General features: G+C 49.3%; 1 pseudogene; it reads left to right on the forward strand.

Moving 5' to 3' along the window:
• LOC129852918 (centrosome-associated protein CEP250-like) overlaps positions 1-20,369 on the forward strand; it is a 179,088-nt pseudogene that overhangs the window by 98,469 nt on the left and 60,250 nt on the right.

Below are 20,369 nucleotides of genomic sequence, written 5' to 3' on the forward strand. Positions count from 1 at the left end.
TCTCTGGGATTGTGTGTGTGTGTTTGAGTATGTGTCTCTGGGATTGTGTGTGTTTGAGTATGTGTCTCTGGGATTGTGTGTGTTTGAGTATGTGTCTCTGGGATTGTGTGTGTGTGTTTGAGTATGTATCTCTGGGATTGTGTGTGTGTTTGAGTATGTATCTCTGGGATTGTGTGTGTGTGTTTGAGTATGTATCTCTGGGATTGTGTGTGTTTGAGTATGTGTCTCTGGGATTGTGTGTGTGTGTTTGAGTATGTATCTCTGGGATTGTGTGTGTGTGTTTGAGTATGTATCTCTGGGATTGTGTGTGTGTGTTTGAGTATGTATCTCTGGGATTGTGTGTGTGTTTGAGTATGTGTCTCTGGGATTGTGTGTGTGTTTGAGTATGTGTCTCTGGGATTGTGTGTGTGTTGGAATATGTCTCTCTGGGATTGTGTGTGTGTTTGAGTATGTGTCTCTGGGATTGTGTGTGTGTTTGAGTATGTCTCTCTGGGATTGTGTGTGTGTTGGAATATGTCTCTCTGGGATTGTGTGTGTGTTTGAGTATGTGTCTCTGGGATTGTGTGTGTTGGAGTATGTGTCTCTGGGATTGTGTGTGTGTTTGAGTATGTCTCTCTGGGATTGTGTGTGTTGGAGTATGTATCTCTGGGATTGTGTGTGTGTAGCTGTGTGTGACTGCATGGGGTCCAGGCTTATTTAGCAGGCAGATCAATAGCAGGCTAAATGGTAATGACCAGTCCCCAACTCAGAGCTCAAGGCCTGGGGAGAGAAGGACCTGCCCTACCCTGTCCGTCGCCCTCCACCTTCCTCCATCCCACCCTCCCCTCCCAGTCTGCAGCCACAGCAGCCGTCACACAACCTCAGGCAGCCTAGTTATCCCTGGATAAAAAGAGCTAGAACCCGCGATCAATAGTGTTAGTCTTGTCTGCCTAATTGCTCATTGGTTGACATTGGCGCCAGGCTATATGTAAGTGCATGTTCTCTAGTGATCGTCTGGCTTTGCCTCTCTCTATCCCACCTCACGCCTAGTGTTGGGTTCACACTCTGCCCCCCTCTCCTCTCCTCGCCTCTGTTCACCCACGTTCGGGATGGGAAAACCTGACCCGTTGGGCTGGCTGCACCCCAGTTATCACGTCGGGACGCAACCATCTAGAGGCTCCCGGCGAGATGTGCTGCTCTCCCACCAGGCCCGCGACTCCCAGTCTGCTCAGGTAAATATCCAGCTAGGATTAATGACCAGCACCAAGATTAGCCAGTCATTTGCAGCACCAGCTATTCCAATCAGCGGCAGGAAATCAGATGGGCTCGTTTTGGCATTCTGAACAGTTTATTATGTGATCCTACGCAGACGTATATGGCCAGGAAGCTTGCTGTGGAGAGGGCACTATTGATTGGACTCATTGTGAATTACGTGAATAGATAAATGCGTGAGAGTGCATATATATAACGTTATTACTCATTCAGGTCCAAATGGAAAATATTAAAGATTTCTGCTTGAATAAATATGAAATATGTCTCTATCAGCACCGTCTAACTAGGGCATCCGCAGTGTTGGTTATTTGACATGATAATTAGGAAAGCGTGTTTCTTTTTCCCTCTGATGTGATGATAGTGCTCCTCTGTCTGGGATTTAAATGTGCTATTGATCAGTGTGAGGCTCGGGAGCTCAAATCAAAATGGTGCTACAGCCCCGCACACTTGCATACATTTCTACCTTTTGTTTTTACTTCTTGTTAAAACAAATATTTAAACTTCACCCCCCCAAAAAATATACTGTTATCTGTTATCCGCTTAACATACGAAGCGCATTTGCCTTCCTACTCTCTGTTTTTCTCCAGTTGTAGTGTGCTAATGTCATGATTTAAATGAAGTATTGATCAGTTTAGGAGGGGAGAATAGAGAGAGGGAGCGATTGTGAGGGAAAGAAAGCAAGAGCAGGGTTATCGGCGTGGATCGCACACAGAAAGAGAGAGCTAAAGGGATGAGCCAGGTTTTTGGTGGGATTCTGTGGAAACGATTCCTATATCAATGCTACTTTCTAATTGAGGAATAAGCAGCAGTCACCTCATCAGGCTTTCCAAGAGGGAGATAGGTGGAGGCAGCCATGATGCTTTTCAACAGAGAAAGAAGGGGAGAAACGACCGCGCGGGTCCTGTTCTGGGTGGATTTGTGGATTATCTCTCAGCCTGTATGCAGATGTTTGATTAATGGGTCGTCCTGGGACTCGTCTGGGACTCCATCTTGTCTGTTTTCCTTTCCTCCTCCTCCTCTCGCTGCTGCTGCTGTTGTGATGAGCCACCACCATCACACACACAGAAACAAGACTATGTCTCTGTCTCTGACCAACTGGACCAGTACCTGCATGGGTCTTTCCTTTCCCTCCTCTCTCCCGTTCTATCCCACTCTCCCTACTTTTCCTCCTCCCTCCCTCCCTCCCTTCTCCCTCTCTCTCTCTCATATGATTTAGCAGGTGACTGTGTTGTGTTAATTAGAGGTAGTTTATTAGAGTTAGTGCTGTGTTGGCGTGCCGGGCCAGCCCACTGGCCAGCCTTCTGCTGGTGTCAGACGGTGATCATTAGGATCCCTCACTGGTCCAGTAGTTTGTTTGGTTACATGTTGATGGTAAAAACACTAGACACAAAAAAAGGTTAAAAAGGGTTATTCGGCTGTCCCCATAGGAAAACCCTTTTTGGTTTCAGGTAGAACCCTCTGTGGAAAAGGTTCTTCATGGAACCGATGAGGGTTCTACCTGGAACCAAAAAGGGTTCTTTAAAGGGTTCTCCTATGGGGACAGCCGAAAAACCATTTTAGGTTGTAGATAGAAAAAAAGGTGCTAAGACTGCATGGTTTCTCAGGAATCCTGTCCTGTGATTATTACAATGATTTAAAATGTTGTTTTTAGTTGTTCTCCTGTTATAAGTTGTTTTACATTCTATGATGAATTCTACTGTTGCTCGTATTATAATGATTTCCTTTTTCTTCGTTTAATGACACTTCAGCAGTTGGTTGTCAATGCATTAACTGCGTATGAGTAACATTGTAGTATTTATATCTAAACATACATGTAGTCTGTTATCATGTGTGTTGACACTCACTGACGCAAACCTCCGCTTCTACAGGATTATGCCGTTGAAATTGAAAAGGTATTTGTTTAGTTAAGATCAGACATTCAGATTAGTTCCATGGTGATTATTCCACACTTTATTGACCCATCATTGACCCGTTGTTATTGTTCAGAATAAGAACTGGACAATCTCTCACGATCAGTACTCGTTTTGGGTTCGAACAATGCATAAATGGCAGCCATTTCAATACGGCAGGGTGTATTCGTCAGATTTTTTGCGCTTATTTAATTCATCCAGACGCTTTCTTACTCCGAGGCAGGCGGTTTGAGGCGGATCTCAGGGCTGGTGCTGGGAGAGCAGTCCTGGGACTAAGGGTGTCTGGACTTGGGCAGCTGGTGGTTCTGATCTGGGATCCATGATGTAGCCCTGTCTCAGATAGACAGGCAGGCAGGCAGAGCCAAGAGGAAAGGAGAGGCTCTTTGTACTGGATTGATTTTCTCCTCCTCTGCCGCCCTGCCTTCTTTTGTGGTTCGATAGCTGGATGTCCATGGGCAGAGGATCTCTCAGCTGCAGACGGAGCTACAGGAGAGCCAACTGGAGCTCCCGGGGGGACACAGCCGAAGAGAGCAGCAGCAGAGGGACCTGCAGACCCAGACACAGCAGGCAGAGGAGCTCCACACTCAGGTAGAGAACTCAACGCCAGTCTCAGGCTTCTCAGGCCTCCTCTCCCTGTTAGCTCTTGTTCAGCCTTGATGCTTTGTGTCTACAGTTCTTTGAATGTGTGTGTTGGGTGTCTGTTCACTAGTGCACGGTCAAGAACCAACCAATTTACCCCCAGGAATCTAATCCAAATGTGTTTGAAAAATTTTGACTAACTCATCATACAGGTCGTGTCCACTTTTTTGTGTCTTTATCATTTAAATGTGTTTTGTATAGAACGCATCATAAGCATATGTTGCCGAATGTAAAGTAGCCTGGTATTCATATTGATGGATTGTAATTAGCTAAACTGTGAAAGTGCGTCATCTTATAGAGGAGCTTATCTGTTGACCATAAAATAACTAATCCTTTAGAAACTTGAAGATTTCTCACTTTCTAGCAAAACTATATAGTCAGGGTACATAAACCTAGGTTAAATCTGCACAATGATCCAATAGCAGCATAATGGGCTCATAATCCTCCATGTTGATGGAGGCACAACATCCTGTCCTATGGACCAAAGTGCCATAGCGGGACAGCCCTATATTGGTTCCATTAGTACAGTTGTGCTATCTGATGCTGGGTCGTGGCTTGGGAACATGTGCTGAGCAGCTGGCCCTGTCTGTGTCTGTGTCTGCCTCTGGCCCAGACCACCTCTCTCCTGTCTAACTGGCAGAGGCCAGGAAACATGAGTCAGAGGGGGGTGACTATGTTGTTTACTACAGAGAACTGGGGGGATGAGGAGCCTGTCTGTCTGTCAACAACAGACATGCAGACATGCACACAATAAGGCAGACCAGACAGACATGTAGAAAAATAGACATCCATAAATATACAGTAGTTAAATACTTTTTTTAGGCCTTTTTCTCCCCAATTTTGTGATATCCAATTGGTAGTTACAGTCTTGTCCCATTGCTGCAACTCCCGTACATACTCGGGAGAGGCGAAGGTCGAGAGCCGTGCGTCCTCCGAAACACAACCGAGCCGAGCCGCACTGCTTCTCCTGGAGAAAACGGCAAACCAATCAGATTCAGAGCTAATGCTGGCTGTCAGCACCTGTGTCACCTGTCGCTAGGTCTCTAGGCAGACTCTTTGCCTTGAGCTGGAGGGATCCACAGCAGCGATCTGCTCTACATGCCTGATGAGAGATCTCATTCACACTTGTCACTCTATCAATGACTGCACCATTCCCTGAGCACTGCCTTTATCTCCCCCTTCTATCTATATAGCATGAAAGGAACGAGTCAGTTTCTTTTCCTTCATAGCATACCGGTAACTATATTCTGTAGCCTCCTGTAACTGTACAATCATGGCTAGATCTGATGGTTACATCAGATATGTCCAATTAATGGATGCTGTGTATTGATGTATTAAGATCCAAGTGCTCTGGACACCAATTGGGCATAATGCTAAAGTCACTACCAGCCTATTTCCTCCATGTGCTATCAGTGTCCATTAATGATGAACTAATCAACTGTCTTGTCCTATCCTGTCCTAACTCCCTATGTGTTTCATTCCAGCCCCTCCATAGTCATTATCACCGCTGTGTCACCCACCTTTAATTTAAAGGCCATTTTCTACTCTCCATAATGAAGTGTCACTGTCCTTTCTCCCTAGATTGAGTAGATTTGAATGCGGTGACTCTGGTCCCTGTCCATATTAGTCATACAAGCTTCTGCCTAACCTGAAAGAAGTTTACTCATAGGCTGCGCTCAAGTTTTTAAGTTTGTGGAAACACATTTTGACCATAAAAATGCAAACAGATAAATACAAATGACGTTGTCTGATCATATAATAGGCCTATGAGAAGAGGAGACAAATACAAAATTACGTCCATCTAAACTGGGGGAAGGAATAACAAACTTTCAAGTGGCACTGAGCCAATGATAAAGAGTGAATATGCACACTCACCACGGGGATATGGTCGATGCTCTCCACTGGTGCCAATGAGATAGGCTACTGTTCGCTCAATGACAATATAAGGGCACAGGGCGAGGCCCAGATGCAGACACGGGAGGCAGATGGTTTGAGCTATGATATTTATTAGTATCCAAGTGGCAGGCAAGAGAATGGTCGTGGACAGGCAAAAGATCGTAACAAGGTCAGAGTCCAGGAGGTACAGAGTGGCAGGCAGGCTCGAGGGCAGAGCAGGCAGTATGGTCAGGCAGGCGGGTTCAGAGTCAAGGCAGGCAAGGGTCAAAACCGGAAGGACTGGCAAAAACAGAAACGGAAAAAGCAGGACCACAGAGTAACGCGCTGGTTGACTTGACAAAACCACACGGACTGCACAGACAGACAGAAAACACAGGTATAAATACCCAGGGGATAATGGGGAAGATGGGTGACATCTGGAGGGGGTGGAGACCAGCACAAGGACAGGTGAAACAGATCAGGGTGTGACAGACAATTTGGATAACTAAAAGACAGTTTAGAGTGTTTTCATTGTCTTCTCTTTACGGCAATAACCATTTGCTTTCCAAACTATGTTTTCCCGCAATTGTATTTTGAAATATTGCGATATGCCTGGCTGGGCTTCTCTACTTTTCAATGACAGTCTCAACTCAACAGTCATCTATTTGGAATTGAACGCGCGTTGCCCAAATTGTGGGCGCTTCCGACTGTATGAAATGCGATTTAAAGAATGGAATGATCCCCTGTGGCCAAATTGTGCTTTCTGGTGTAGTAGCCAATTTGTAAGTCGCTCTGGATAAGAGCGTCTGCTAAATGACTTAAATGTAATGTAAATGTAGCCTATTTATTTCTGTGTAGACAGGAGTAGGCTAATTAGGCTATATAATGACATTAACAATTTACTTTCGCCACGTATGATTTCACTCTTGCAGTTTCTACAGAAGCTTTGGTAACAGCTGTGTTACTGTAAGAAATAATGAAATGCTGTATTGAATAGAAATTGAATAGTGTGGATATACACTGCTCAAAAAAATAAAGAGAACACTTAAACAACACAATGTAACTCCAAGTCAATCACACTTCTGTGAAATCAAACTGTCCACTTAGGAAGCAACACTGATTGACAATAAATTTCACATGCTGTTGTGAAAATGGAATAAACAAAAGGTGGAAATTATAGGCAATTAGCAAGACACCCCCAATAAAGGAGTGATTCTGCAGGTGGTGACCACAGACCACTTCTCAGTTCCTATGCTTCCTGGCTGATGTTTTGGTCACTTTTGAATGCTGGCGGTGCTCTCACTCTAGTGGTAGCATGAGACGGAATCTACAACCCACACAAGTGGCTCAGGTAGTGCAGCTCATCCAGGATGGCACATCAATGCGAGCTGTGGCAAGAAGGTTTGCTGTGTCTGTCAGAGTAGTGTCCAGAGCATGGAGGCGCTACCAGGAGACATGCCAGTACATCAGGAGACGTGGTGGAGGCTGTAGGAGGGCAACAACCCAGCAGCAGGACCGCTACCTCCGCCTTTGTGCAAGGAGGAGCACTGCCAGAGCCCTGCAAAATGACCTCCAGCAGGCCACTGGAGGCCATTGTGTTGTTTAAGTGTTCCCTTTATTTTTTTGAGCAGTGTATATTTACCGTATTCCAGTGTTTGTTCAGAGACAAGTACAAATCGTTTACGCTGCAGTACTGTAGTATTCCTCCCTCTCTGACATCATGTCTCTTTTGTCCCCCTAGCTGGCTGAGGTCAAAGGGCGTCTTGTGCAGGTGGAGGGAGAAAATGAGGCGCTCATGGGATATAAGCGGGAGCAGGGAGCCGAGGTCAGACTGGGTGCCTGTCGTGGTTCACAGTGACTGGAGTCCACCGCTAACACAATACACACACTCCAGCGGAAACACTTTCATAACCCAAAGTCCATCATCAGCAACAATACACGCTGATTCACACCCGGATTCATATTGTCCGCCATAACAAAAATCTCTCCACAGACTTGGAGACCTCCATAAACTATGTCCATCTCTGTTGACAATGGAGACCTTGATGCTCACATTCACAGTACTGTATACTCTGGAGTCTCTGCCTGTTATAATGTCTCTGTAAGATGTTGTTTATTACCATTGAGAGTCTGCTCATATCCATGCCTACATAATGTGAGTGTGCAAATGTGTGTGTGTGTGTGTGTGTGTACATGCGGTTGTGTGCATGCTTGTATGCAAGTTTGTGTCTTTCCATGATCTCTTCCTCTCAGAGACCCACTCCTTCTCCATTAACCTGGGCAGACAGACAGACAGCGATTCCCACTCAGGAAACTGCTCTCCCCTGGGACTAGGGGAATATGGAGGAGTTAAACATAGACATGGCTCAGAGGCTGGGTGGATATGGGCTCTGTTAGTGCTGGGAATGAGGATGTATAATGAGAGGGAAATGAGAGCCACTCTTACCTGATTGCCATGGATTTCCCTCCAGTATTAGTGAGGGGTCACAATGAGACGGGCCAGCCTACTGTCCCACTGGGAGAAGATGGAGCTGTGACCTAATGTTGCGCTAACCTTACAGTAATGTGTGTGTGTGTGTGTGTGTGTGTGTGTGTGTGTGTGTGTGTGTGTGTGTGTGTGTGTGTGTGTGTGTGTGTGTGTGTGTGTGTGTGTGTGTGTGTGTGTGTGTGTGTGTGTGCGCATATGTGCAGACCCTGCAGGTGGAAAGGCTGGCAGCGGTGGTGTGTTCTCTGCAGAGCTCTGCCAGGGTCAGAGAGGGCACAGAGAGTGCCCAGGCCGAGTGGAAGTGTGTGGACCTGGAGGGGGAGCTGACAGAGACCCGTGCCCAGCTCACGGAGTGCCAGGACAGGCTACAGGAAGCCAGGAGGAGGGTGAGACCACCATGCTATAAACCACCATCAACCCAGCTGTACAGATAGAAACATACAGACACACAGGCACTACCACTCTGTAAGATAATGTAATGTTGACCTGACTGTTATGCTCAATGAGTCTACTTCAGTTCTAGTCTTACCATCTCACCCACATTGAGATACTTGATGTCAGTGCTTATTGGGTATACTGGATTACTCCTAGAGCACATGCCATTGTAAAGGTAACTACGCTCATGTTGAAGAAGCTGGAATTGTGTTTGCCGTGGCTCAGAACCTTGTTCAAAAGCCTCCCGCTGATCCAGCCTCTCCATGTGAGATGGTGGAAGTCCGGCACATTTCCTCTAGTGCTCAGCATACGGCCAGAGCCTTTATCTGAACACAATTAGTCATTTTCCCAGGCCTCTGCACTCTGCAGGCTCTCCCACTGTAATTTCTCTGCATTTCCCTGTAACCTTTAGTAGTGGGGTTTGAGTCCACCCTGAGCCCCAGCTCCTCTGCCCAGGCATCCATTACAGCTCTCCAGGACAGCAGTATTAATCCACCTGATGCCATGCCAGCCGTTCTCCTCCGCACATGGAAATGAAGCTGCCTCACTGCTGCTTTATTCCTATTCACAGGAGGCTATGGAAGAAAGTGTCTGTCTGTCTGTCTGTCTGTCTGTCTGTCTGTCTGTCTGTCTGTTATTTGTCTGCTTTCTCTCCATGTCACCTTTGTTGATTTTGTCTCTCTTGTCTCCGGCTCTGTGCTCTCTGCTTTAATGACGCATATATCCTATCTTCAGTCACTGCTTAATCCCAGCAGTGCTGGCTCAGGAACAGATTACTGCTCCCAGACATGAGAGAAGTGCAGGGAGGGAGAGAAAGAGAGAGAGACGCCTCAATGAGACAATCCACAGGGAGACAGAGGGGTCCAGCACATGTATGTGGAAGTGTACATGCCCACAACCCTGTCTCAGAGAGAAAATTATTTTTTAAACTCCATCCACTGCTTTTGTTCATCCTCATTTGCTATGATGGACTCTGTGTACAGCCAGAGAACCATGTCCAGGTTCACACCAACAGTACCTCTGAGTATGCAGTGAGTTTCAGAATTGACTTTTCCATGTTAGGATGAATCACTTTACTCAATGCCCTCTCTATCTACCAATGTCTATCTCACCTCTAGCTCCTTTATGAGCTCAAACTGCATGTTTTTGACCCCCTCTCTTTTCCTCCCTCTCACCCTCTCTCTCTTCCTCCATCTCCCCCTCTCTCTCTTCCTCCCTCTCTCTCTTCTTCCCTCTCTCCCCCTCTTTCTCCAGGCTGAGGAGCAGACCCAGAGGTTCCAGGCCACGGTGACCAGTCTGAAGAGCCAGCATGACTGTGTTAGTCAGCAGGTACGCAGGCCCATGTGACAGACCCAATCCTAACCCTTTCCCCCTTGATTCCTCACATCCTACCCATACCCCATCCCTACCACACCCTGCTGTTACCATCCCTACCTCACCCTGTTGTTTACCAGCCCTACCACACCCTGCTGTTACCAGCTCTACCACACCCTGCTGTTACCAGCCCTACCACACCCTGCTGTTACCAGCTCTACCACACCCTGCTGTTACCAGCTCTACCACACCCTGCTGTTACCAGCTCTACCACACCCTGCTGTTACCAGCTCTACCACACCCTGCTGTTACCAGCCCTACCACACCCTGCTGTTACCAGCTCTACCACACCCTGCTGTTACCAGCTCTACCACACCCTGCTGTTACCAACCCTACCACACCCTGCGGTTACCATCCCTACCACACCCTGCGGTTACCATCCCTACCTCACCCTGCAGTTACCATCCCTACCACACCCTGCTGTTACCATCCCTACCACACCCTGCTGTTACCATCCCTACCTCACCCTGTTGTTTACCAGCCCTACCACACCCTGCTGTTACCAGCCCTACCACACCCTGCTGTTACCAGCTCTACCACACCCTGCTGTTACCAACCCTACCACACCCTGCAGTTACCATCCCTACCACACCCTGCTGTTACCATCCCTACCTCAACCTGCTGTTACCAACCCTACCACACCCTGCGGTTACCATCCCTACCTCACCCTGCGGTTACCATCCCTACCTCACCCTGCAGTTACCATCCCTACCACACCCTGCTGTTAACATCCCTACCACACCTTGCGTTTACCATCCCTACCTCACCCTGCGGTTACCATCCCTACCACACCCTGCTGTTACCAACCCTACCACACCCTGCGGTTACCATCCCTACCTCACTCTGCGGTTACCATCCCTACCTCACCCAGCGGTTACCAACCCTACCACACCCTGCGGTTACCACCCCTACCTCACCCTGCAGTTACCATCCCTACCACACCCTGTTGTTTACCATCCCTACCACACCCTGTGGTTACCATCCCTACCACACCCTGCTGTTACCAGCACTACCACACCCTGTTGTTACCTTCCCTACCACACCCTGCTGTTACCATCCCTACCTCACCCTGTTGTTACCATCCCTACCTCACCCTGCGGTTACCATCCCTACCTCACCCTGCAGTTACCATCCCTACCACACCCTGCTGTTACCATCCCTACCACACCCTGCTGTTACCATCCCTACCACACCTTGCGGTTACCATCCCTACCACACCTTGCGGTTACCATCCCTACCACACCCTGCTGTTACCAACCCTACCACACCCTGTTGTTACCTTCCCTACCACACCCTGCTGTTACCATCCCTACCTCACCCTGCGGTTACCATCCCTACCTCACCCTGCGGTTACCATCCCTACCTCACCCTGCAGTTACCATCCCTACCACACCCTGCTGTTACCATCCCTACCACACCCTGCGGTTACCATCCCTACCACACCCTGCAGTTACCATCCCTATCACACCCTGCTGTTACCATCCCAACCACACCCTGCGGTTGCCATCCCTACCACACCCTGTTGTTTACCATCCCTACCACACCCTGCAGTTACCATCCCTACCACACCCTGCAGTTACCATCCCTACCACACCCTGCGGTTACCATCCCAACCACACCCTGCGGTTGCCATCCCTACCACACCCTGCAGTTACCATCCCTACCACACCCTGCTGTTACCATCCCTACCACACCTTGCGGTTACCATCCCAACTACACCCTGTTGTTTACTATCCCTACCACACCCTGCAGTTACCATCCCTACCACACCCTGCTGTTACCATCCCAACCACACCCTGCGGTTGCCATCCCTACCACACCCTGCAGTAACCATCCCTACCACACCCTGCTGTTACCATCCCTACCACACCTTGCGGTTGCCATCCCTACCACACCCTGCAGTTACCATCCCTACCACACCCTGTTGTTTACCATCCCTACCACACCTTGCGGTTACCATCCCAACCACACCCTGTTGTTTACCAGCCCTACCACACCCTGTTGTTTACCAGCCCTACCTCACCCTGCGGTTACCAGCCCTACCACACCCTGCTGTTACCATCCCTACCACACCCTGCTGTTACCATCCCTACCACACCCTGTTGTTTACCAGCCCTACCACACCCTGTTGTTTACCAGCCCTACCACACCCTGTTGTTTACCAGCCCTACCACACCCTGTTGTTTACCAGCCCTACCTCACCCTGCGGTTACCAGCCCTACCACACCCTGCTGTTACCATCCCTACCACACCCTGCTGTTACCATCCCTACCACACCCTGCTGTTACCATCCCTACCACACCCTGTTGTTTACCAGCCCTACCACACCCTGTTGTTTACCAGCCCTACCACACCCTGTTGTTTACCAGCCCTACCACACCCTGTTGTTTACCAGCCCTACCACACCCTGTTGTTTACCAGCACTACCACACCCTGCGGTTACCAGCCCTACCACACCCTGCTGTTACCATCCCTACCACACCCTGCTGTTACCAGCCCTACCACACCCTGTTGTTACCTTCCCTACCACACCCTGCTGTTACCATCCCTACCTCACCCTGCGGTTACCATCCCTACCTCACCATGCAGTTACCATCCCTACCACACCCTGCTGTTACCATCCCTACCACACCCTGCTGTTACCATCCCTACCACACCTTGCGGTTACCATCCCTACCACACCCTGCTGTTACCAACCCTACCACACCCTGTTGTTACCTTCCCTACCACACCCTGCTGTTACCATCCCTACCTCACCCTGCGGTTACCATCCCTACCTCACCCTGCGGTTACCATCCCTACCTCACCCTGCAGTTACCATCCCTACCACACCCTGCTGTTACCATCCCTACCACACCCTGCGGTTACCATCCCTACCACACCCTGCAGTTACCATCCCTATCACACCCTGCTGTTACCATCCCAACCACACCCTGCGGTTGCCATCCCTACCACACCCTGTTGTTTACCATCCCTACCACACCCTGCAGTTACCATCCCTACCACACCCTGCAGTTACCATCCCTACCACACCCTGCGGTTACCATCCCAACCACACCCTGCGGTTGCCATCCCTACCACACCCTGCAGTTACCATCCCTACCACACCCTGCTGTTACCATCCCAACCACACCCTGCGGTTGCCATCCCTACCACACCCTGCAGTAACCATCCCTACCACACCCTGCTGTTACCATCCCTACCACACCTTGCGGTTGCCATCCCTACCACACCCTGCAGTTACCATCCCTACCACACCCTGTTGTTTACCATCCCTACCACACCTTGCGGTTACCATCCCAACCACACCCTGTTGTTTACCAGCCCTACCACACCCTGTTGTTTACCAGCCCTACCTCACCCTGCGGTTACCAGCCCTACCACACCCTGCTGTTACCATCCCTACCACACCCTGCTGTTACCATCCCTACCACACCCTGTTGTTTACCAGCCCTACCACACCCTGTTGTTTACCAGCCCTACCACACCCTGTTGTTTACCAGCCCTACCACACCCTGTTGTTTACCAGCCCTACCTCACCCTGCGGTTACACGCCCTACCACACCCTGCTGTTACCATCCCTACCACACCCTGCTGTTACCATCCCTACCACACCCTGCTGTTACCATCCCTACCACACCCTGTTGTTTACCAGCCCTACCACACCCTGTTGTTTACCAGCCCTACCACACCCTGTTGTTTACCAGCCCTACCACACCCTGTTGTTTACCAGCCCTACCACACCCTGTTGTTTACCAGCACTACCACACCCTGCGGTTACCATCCCTACCACACCCTGCTGTTACCATCCCTACCACACCCTGCTGTTACCATCCCTACCACACCCTGCTGTTACCATCCCTACCACACCCTGTTGTTTACCATCCCTACCACACCCTGTTGTTTACCAGCCCTACCACACCCTGTTGTTTACCAGCCCTACCACACCCTGCTGTTACCATCCCTACCACACCCTGCTGTTACCATCCCTACCACACCCTGTTGTTACCATCCCTACCACACCCTGCTGTTACCATCCCTACCACACCCTGCTGTTACCATCCCTACCACACCCTGCTGTTACCATCCCTACCACACCCTGTTGTTTACCAGCCCTACCACACCCTGTTGTTTACCAGCCCTACCACACCCTGTTGTTTACCAGCCCTACCACACCCTGCTTTTACCTTTTGTGCAGCCTTTTTCCATTCTCACTGTTTCTGAACAAAACAGTCACTTATTGAGGATTTTTGTCTTATGAAACATGTCTTTTCTTATATAACATTAATACCTTGTGAAACATGTCTTTGTTTGATCTCTCTCTCACACTATGTGTTGTCTATCACACACACACATCCCCAGCTCAGCTTGTTTCAGACTCCATGCGGCTTGTCATGTATTTCACAGACTGTGAAACATGAAGGATCAGCTGCCATTTAGGACCTATCTGTCTGTCTGTCTCCGTCTCACACACACGCAGTGTGCACGCACCTACACACAACACACACACATTCTCTGTTGGCGCTGTCCAGTCCTGTGGAGATGACAGGAGCGTGGGGTCTGAGTGAGCGAGCCCCTTCCTCAGCCCGGCTGTCCTGGGGGTTAATTAACACTCCTCATCCTGCTCCACCAGCCCCATCCTGCTCCACCAGCCCCATCCTGCCCCAGCAGCCCCATTCTACCCCAGCAGCCCCATCCTGCCCCGGCAGCCCCATCCTGCTCCAGCAGCCCCATCCTGCTCCAGCAGCTCCATCTTGCTCCAGCAGCCCCATCCTGCTCCAGCAGCTCCATCCTACCCCAGCAGCCCCATCCTGCTCCAGCAGCTCCATCCTACCCCAGCAGCCCCATCCTGCTCCGGCAGCCCCATCCTGCTCCGGCAGCCCCATCCTGCCCCGGCAGCCCCATCCTGCCCCGGCAGCCCCATCCTGCTCCAGCAGCTCCATCCTGCTCCAGCAGCTCCATCCTGCTCCAGCATCTCCATCCTGCCCCAGCAGCCTCATCCTACCCCAGCAGCCCCATTCTGCTCCAGCAGCCCCATCCTGCTCCAGCAGCTCCATCCTGCTCCAGCAGCCCCATCCTGCTCCAGCAGCTCCATCCTGCTCCAGCAGCTCCATCCTGCTCCAGCAGCCCCATCCTGCTCCAGCAGCTCCACCCTGCTCCAGCAGCTCCATCCTGCTCCAGTAGCTCCATCCTACTCCAGCAGCCCCATCCTGCTCCAGCAACTCCATCCTGCTCCAGTAGCTCCATCCTGCTCCAGCAGCCCCATCCTGCTCCAGCAGCTCCATCCTGCTCCAGCAGCCCCATCCTGCTCCAGCAGCTCCATCCTGCTCCAGTAGCTCCATCCTGCTCCAGCAGCCCCATCCTGCTCCAGCAGCTCCATCCTGCTCCAGCAGCTCCATCCTGCTCCAGCAGCTCCATCCTGCTCCAGCAGCCCCATCCTGCTCCAGCAGCTCCATCCTGCTCCAGCAGCTCCATCCTGCTCCAGCAGCCCCATCCTGCTCCAGCAGCTCCACCCTGCTCCAGCAGCTCCATCCTGCTCCAGTAGCTCCATCCTACTCCAGCAGCCCCATCCTGCTCCAGCAACTCCATCCTGCTCCAGTAGCTCCATCCTGCTCCAGCAGCCCCATCCTGCTCCAGCAGCTCCATCCTGCTCCAGCAGCTCCATCCTGCTCCAGCAGCTCCATCCTGCTCCAGTAGCTCCATCCTGCTCCAGCAGCCCCATCCTGCTCCAGCAGCTCCATCCTGCTCCAGCAGCTCCATCCTGCTCCAGCAGCTCCATCCTGCTCCAGCAGCCCCATCCTGCTCCAGCAGCTCCATCCTGCTCCAGCAGCTCCATCCTGCTCCAGCAGCCCCATCCTGCTCCAGCAGCTCCATCCTGCTCCAGTAGCTCCATCCTGCTCCAGCAGCCCCATCCTGCTCCAGCAGCCCCATCCTGCTCCAGTAGCTCCATCCTGCTCCAGCAGCTCCAGGTGTAAATAATTGGGAGTTGTGCGAACCCAAATGGTCTCCTCCGTAACTGGGCTGGTTGCTGAACCTGCCTGCTGGCATCACGCGGGCCTCTCCCAGGTTAGATGACTGTTAAGGCCAGGCGGACAGCGAATGATTGCTAATAAAACATTTGATTGAGAGGAGAACAGAGTGAGAACCATAAACATCCTGGATTCTGCCCTTTCATTTTGCCATCTCCAGAGAATTGGTTTTGCTGTGCCGCAGAGCGACTCACACACAAGCAGTTAGTTGTCTGCCCTAGGACTGGAATTTAATTTAGTGCGTGTGTGTGTGTACGAGCCCATGTGCATGTGGGTGCAGGTGTAATGTGGTGTGCGTATTTTATACGTTCCTATTTTATAGAAATGAGCCAGGGTTTTTCTAGGTGTGAAATCTTCCGTCCCTATAGGTGCAGCAGTGCTGCTACAGATAGGGAGAGAAAACAATAATTTCATACTGCAGTGGGAAAATTACCATAGAGTTACCAAGATGGCCACTGCAGAGCTGTGAATGCACTGCTGAGCCCTCTGCAATCTCCCCTCATTCTGCTCTTTGTGTTACATGTTTGTTTGGCAGGTCTGTAGTGATGAGCTATTGTACAGGCTAGTGTTTAGCTACTGTGTTTGACTACAGGATGTGGCTATTCTACTGTAATTTACCAGCATGTTGTGGGCTCTTTATGTTAGAGATATTGTATGGCGGTTGTTGACAGTGTCTTGGTATTGCACATACTGTATGGCTGGTTGCTGTTGCTGAGTGAAACTGAGAGGCTGTTATGCTTACTGGAATGTATTTCTACTACAGTATTCTGCGTGGATGCATGGGACTGATGGGTCTTGTTGGTGTGTGTTGCCAGTGTGTTGGATAAATGTGCATTGCTGGTGTGTGTTTAAGGTGCTCTATGATTGCTGGGGTAGGTATATAGCTTGATACAGTATAATACCACTATGTTTAATGCTGGTGTATGTTGGTTCTGTGCAGGGTGTATAAAATGCATAATGGGTGTGTTGGGGTAGTTGAGTGTTTTTGGGGGTTATATACCATCAGTGTGGTGGGGTGTTGGTGTGGTTGGGTGTAACACCAGTGTATTGGGGTGTGTGGGGTATATACTGTAATAACCATGTATTGGGGTGTGGGGCTGGGGTATGATGAAAGGGTAGAAGCGTATATCAGACTCCAGCCCAGGCAGAACTAATAAAAGGCCAACCATGTTGGAGCTCCTCTGCTTCTGGCAACAGAGCTGCTTTTTACTGCCGCTCTGACAGCAAGATAAAGTGCTCATCCAATTAGAAAAATATTTGGTCACCTACCTACCAATGGTCTTGTATTTTTCAAGCCATTTGATCCGGAATCCTTGCTATTTTTATTGTATGTTTTCCTACCATTGTGTATATACATTTTATTGCGCAGCCATGGAATGTTGATGAACCATTTACCATGTAGTAATGTAGTGAATGTTGTCTGTCTCAGTGTGGTTTCTAATGAAGGATGGGGCTGGAGGCAATGCTACGTAGTGTAGGTCTGTGTATAGTATGGTGGTGTGTGGGTTTACATTCTGTTGTAAAGGTTTTTGTGTTGGTGTCGGCTATGTTTGGGCTGAGAGGATTTTAGTCATCTCTGCCATTTGTCCATTTCCTGTGCCAGGGCTCTGTACATGTATACTAGTGCTAGTCGCCATCTCTGCTTAAGAATACTGATGTATTTTTTCCAGTGCATTAAAATTAAATTCTCTCTTGTTGTAAAAAGAGGCACATGTTAAAAATAATTGGATGTGGGAGAGAACAAAGGGCTGCCTCTCGTTCCCCCCCTGCACACCCCAGCTAGGCGTTAATACCAAGCCAGCCGCATTGTTCTGCCGTCTGCAGCCATCCCCCCAGCCAGACACTCAGCTCTGGAGAAGTCACTTTTAATGTCTGATAATCAAGGTGAATTTTCAAAAAGCTGCCATTTTCAAACGATGGTGTATATATTACATGGAGATGGTATTTGAGGAGGGGAGGGGCTCTGCTGGGAGAGAGGCAGAGCCTCGGCCATGCACAGTGGAAGAGAGACACCTAATGGCCAAGGCAGGAACTGCAGGCAGGTTGTGCTCTGTTGGCAATCAATGGAGGAAGGCGGTTGTCAGTTCACTGTCAGTCATGTGTTGTTGTGCTGTGTAATTTGCTTTGTCTGTGGTAGAGTATGTGTGTTCCACAAGTTCAGGTTGAACAATAGCTTTCAGCGATCCCTATTTTCTCAAGGAGCCATTCACTAGGAATGTCCTTGTGTCCTCCAAACATTCACGTACATTTTACTCATATACAGACAGAGTATATAGAGATATATTATTAAAGATAGTATGTCCACGTATATGTGTGTTTCCGCTCTTCTCAGTAATTGTGGTGGAGCGTTGCAGGGGAGACTGAGGCAGCTGAGAGAGGAGTAGGGGGGCTCCATTTCTCCGGCGTGGTGCAGGGGCTCATCTCCCCCCACCCCCTCTCCCTTCTTTCTTCCCCACGCCGCTCTAAGGTAGGATTATTTCTCCCCCGCTCTGCCGCACCATATATCCCAGGTCTGCAGTTCCCCCTCGCCGCTGTCATTTTTCACGACGTGTTTTCGCGCGGGTGCAGCATTGCGCGGTGGCACTGTGCCTATGCAATATGTTAAGGAGGGGAATATATGCAACGTGTAGAATGTAATAGGTGTACATGTGTACATTTATTTTCTGCGGTGGTGATTTACTGGTGTTTCCAGTGCTTGGGAAAAAGAGGGCAGCAGTGTATCTTAATGAACATGACTGCTGCGTATGCACTCACCTCCAAGGCTTTTTTACACACTGGAGACACAATATTATCCAGTTGATAGAGAGGGTTTGGATGTTTTTTATGATGTGTATAAATGAAATGCCCCCATTCCAGCATAGTGTTTTTTATGATGTGTATAAATGAAATGCCCCCATTCCAGCATAGTGTTTTTTATGTTTACAGATGGTGACGTTCGGTGTTGGCTTGGTTAAATACCAGTCTAATGGCACCTTGTCTGTCAGTGAGGCAGAGTTTAGTATATTTAGGCTAGCTGTGGGGCTCTGACCGTGCCATTCTGATTGCCTATCCTGGTCCACCTGTGTTCCTACACCCCCTATAGAGCCTCGTGTGTCTTTAATCTGCACACACACCGACACACACACACAATCCCCCTCCCATCTCCAGTCCTGTCCCCCTGAGTGAGATCTGATGGAGCCATGCAAAGAGGTTTAAAATAAAAACACTAACACAAACACACATGGTTGATGGAAGCCTGAAATGGACATTATACTCTGAGGGGAAGTAGATCTAATCCCATGAAACAGTAGGCTTTAAATGTATTCTGTGCTCGGAGCCTTGTGGTGTGAACCTCCCTCTGTGAGACCACCACTGAATAGAACAAAAAAAATCTAATCAAACAATGTTTTTTCAGAAGTAAATGCTAGCGTAGAAGCTTTTGGTCCAGTGTGTCTGATGCTGTTCATTGATTAGCTCAGCTATGTGGATTTGTTTTAACATTTCTGGCCTCAAAAGACTGACTTAATGCACCCCGGAAGAAAAAAGATGGAAGCAGCCTCCTCTCTGCTCTTTCATGAGGACAACTTCTCAGACGTGTCCCGCTCTTTCAGTGTGTCTGTGTGTGGTGCGCGTGTGCACGTGAGTGGGTGCGTGCGCAAAAGCCTGTTCTTGTACACTGTCAAAAGCATGAAATGTTTTTCAATGGGACACTTGTTGGTGGCAGAGCTCTATGTCTCTCCCATTCTAGTAGTATTTAGATTTCATATGTGCGTTATACTCCTCATCTCTTCCCCATTCTCCCGTTGGTCTTTGTGAAGTGGGAAGATTCGCCGTTGTTAATGTGCTCCTTTCTCTCTCCTTTTCTATGCTGGTCTCAGAATAGTTTTTTCTCTCCGAGTAGACTATGTACGACAATGTATTCTGATATTTGCTACAACTACATGGCTTGGTTTCTATAGGCTTCTTTTCTCATAATGGCTTTGTATTGGTGTTTGAAGTTGTGTTTTAGTGGTGTCCCTGAGTGTTTGTCTCGTGGTCGTCGTGGGTTTCTGTGGTTTAGCAGAGACACTGTGTGTGTGACAGTTGAGACAGACGTGGACCCATGACACAAACCACTACAGTCAGTGTGTACATCACAGTGAGCTTCCGGACCAGGCTGGAGTTCACATACAAGCTTTTTCTCCAGGAAGTACAGAAGCTATTAGATGTAATGGCGATGTTGTTGTCTTTTATATTTCCTCTCTGCTAGAATTCATTGATAGTTTGATAATGCAGGGGTCCACTGAGTGCAAGAACTCTAACCATATGATAAGATATTGGCAACATGTTTGAAGGCTGGTGGTTTTATTTGGTACATGAGTGTATTATTTGTTCCTGGCACTGGTAGCAGAC

Source organism: Salvelinus fontinalis, chromosome 4 (assembly GCF_029448725.1).
Source record: "Salvelinus fontinalis isolate EN_2023a chromosome 4, ASM2944872v1, whole genome shotgun sequence".
In the NCBI taxonomy this organism is placed as follows: Eukaryota; Metazoa; Chordata; class Actinopteri; order Salmoniformes; family Salmonidae; genus Salvelinus; species Salvelinus fontinalis.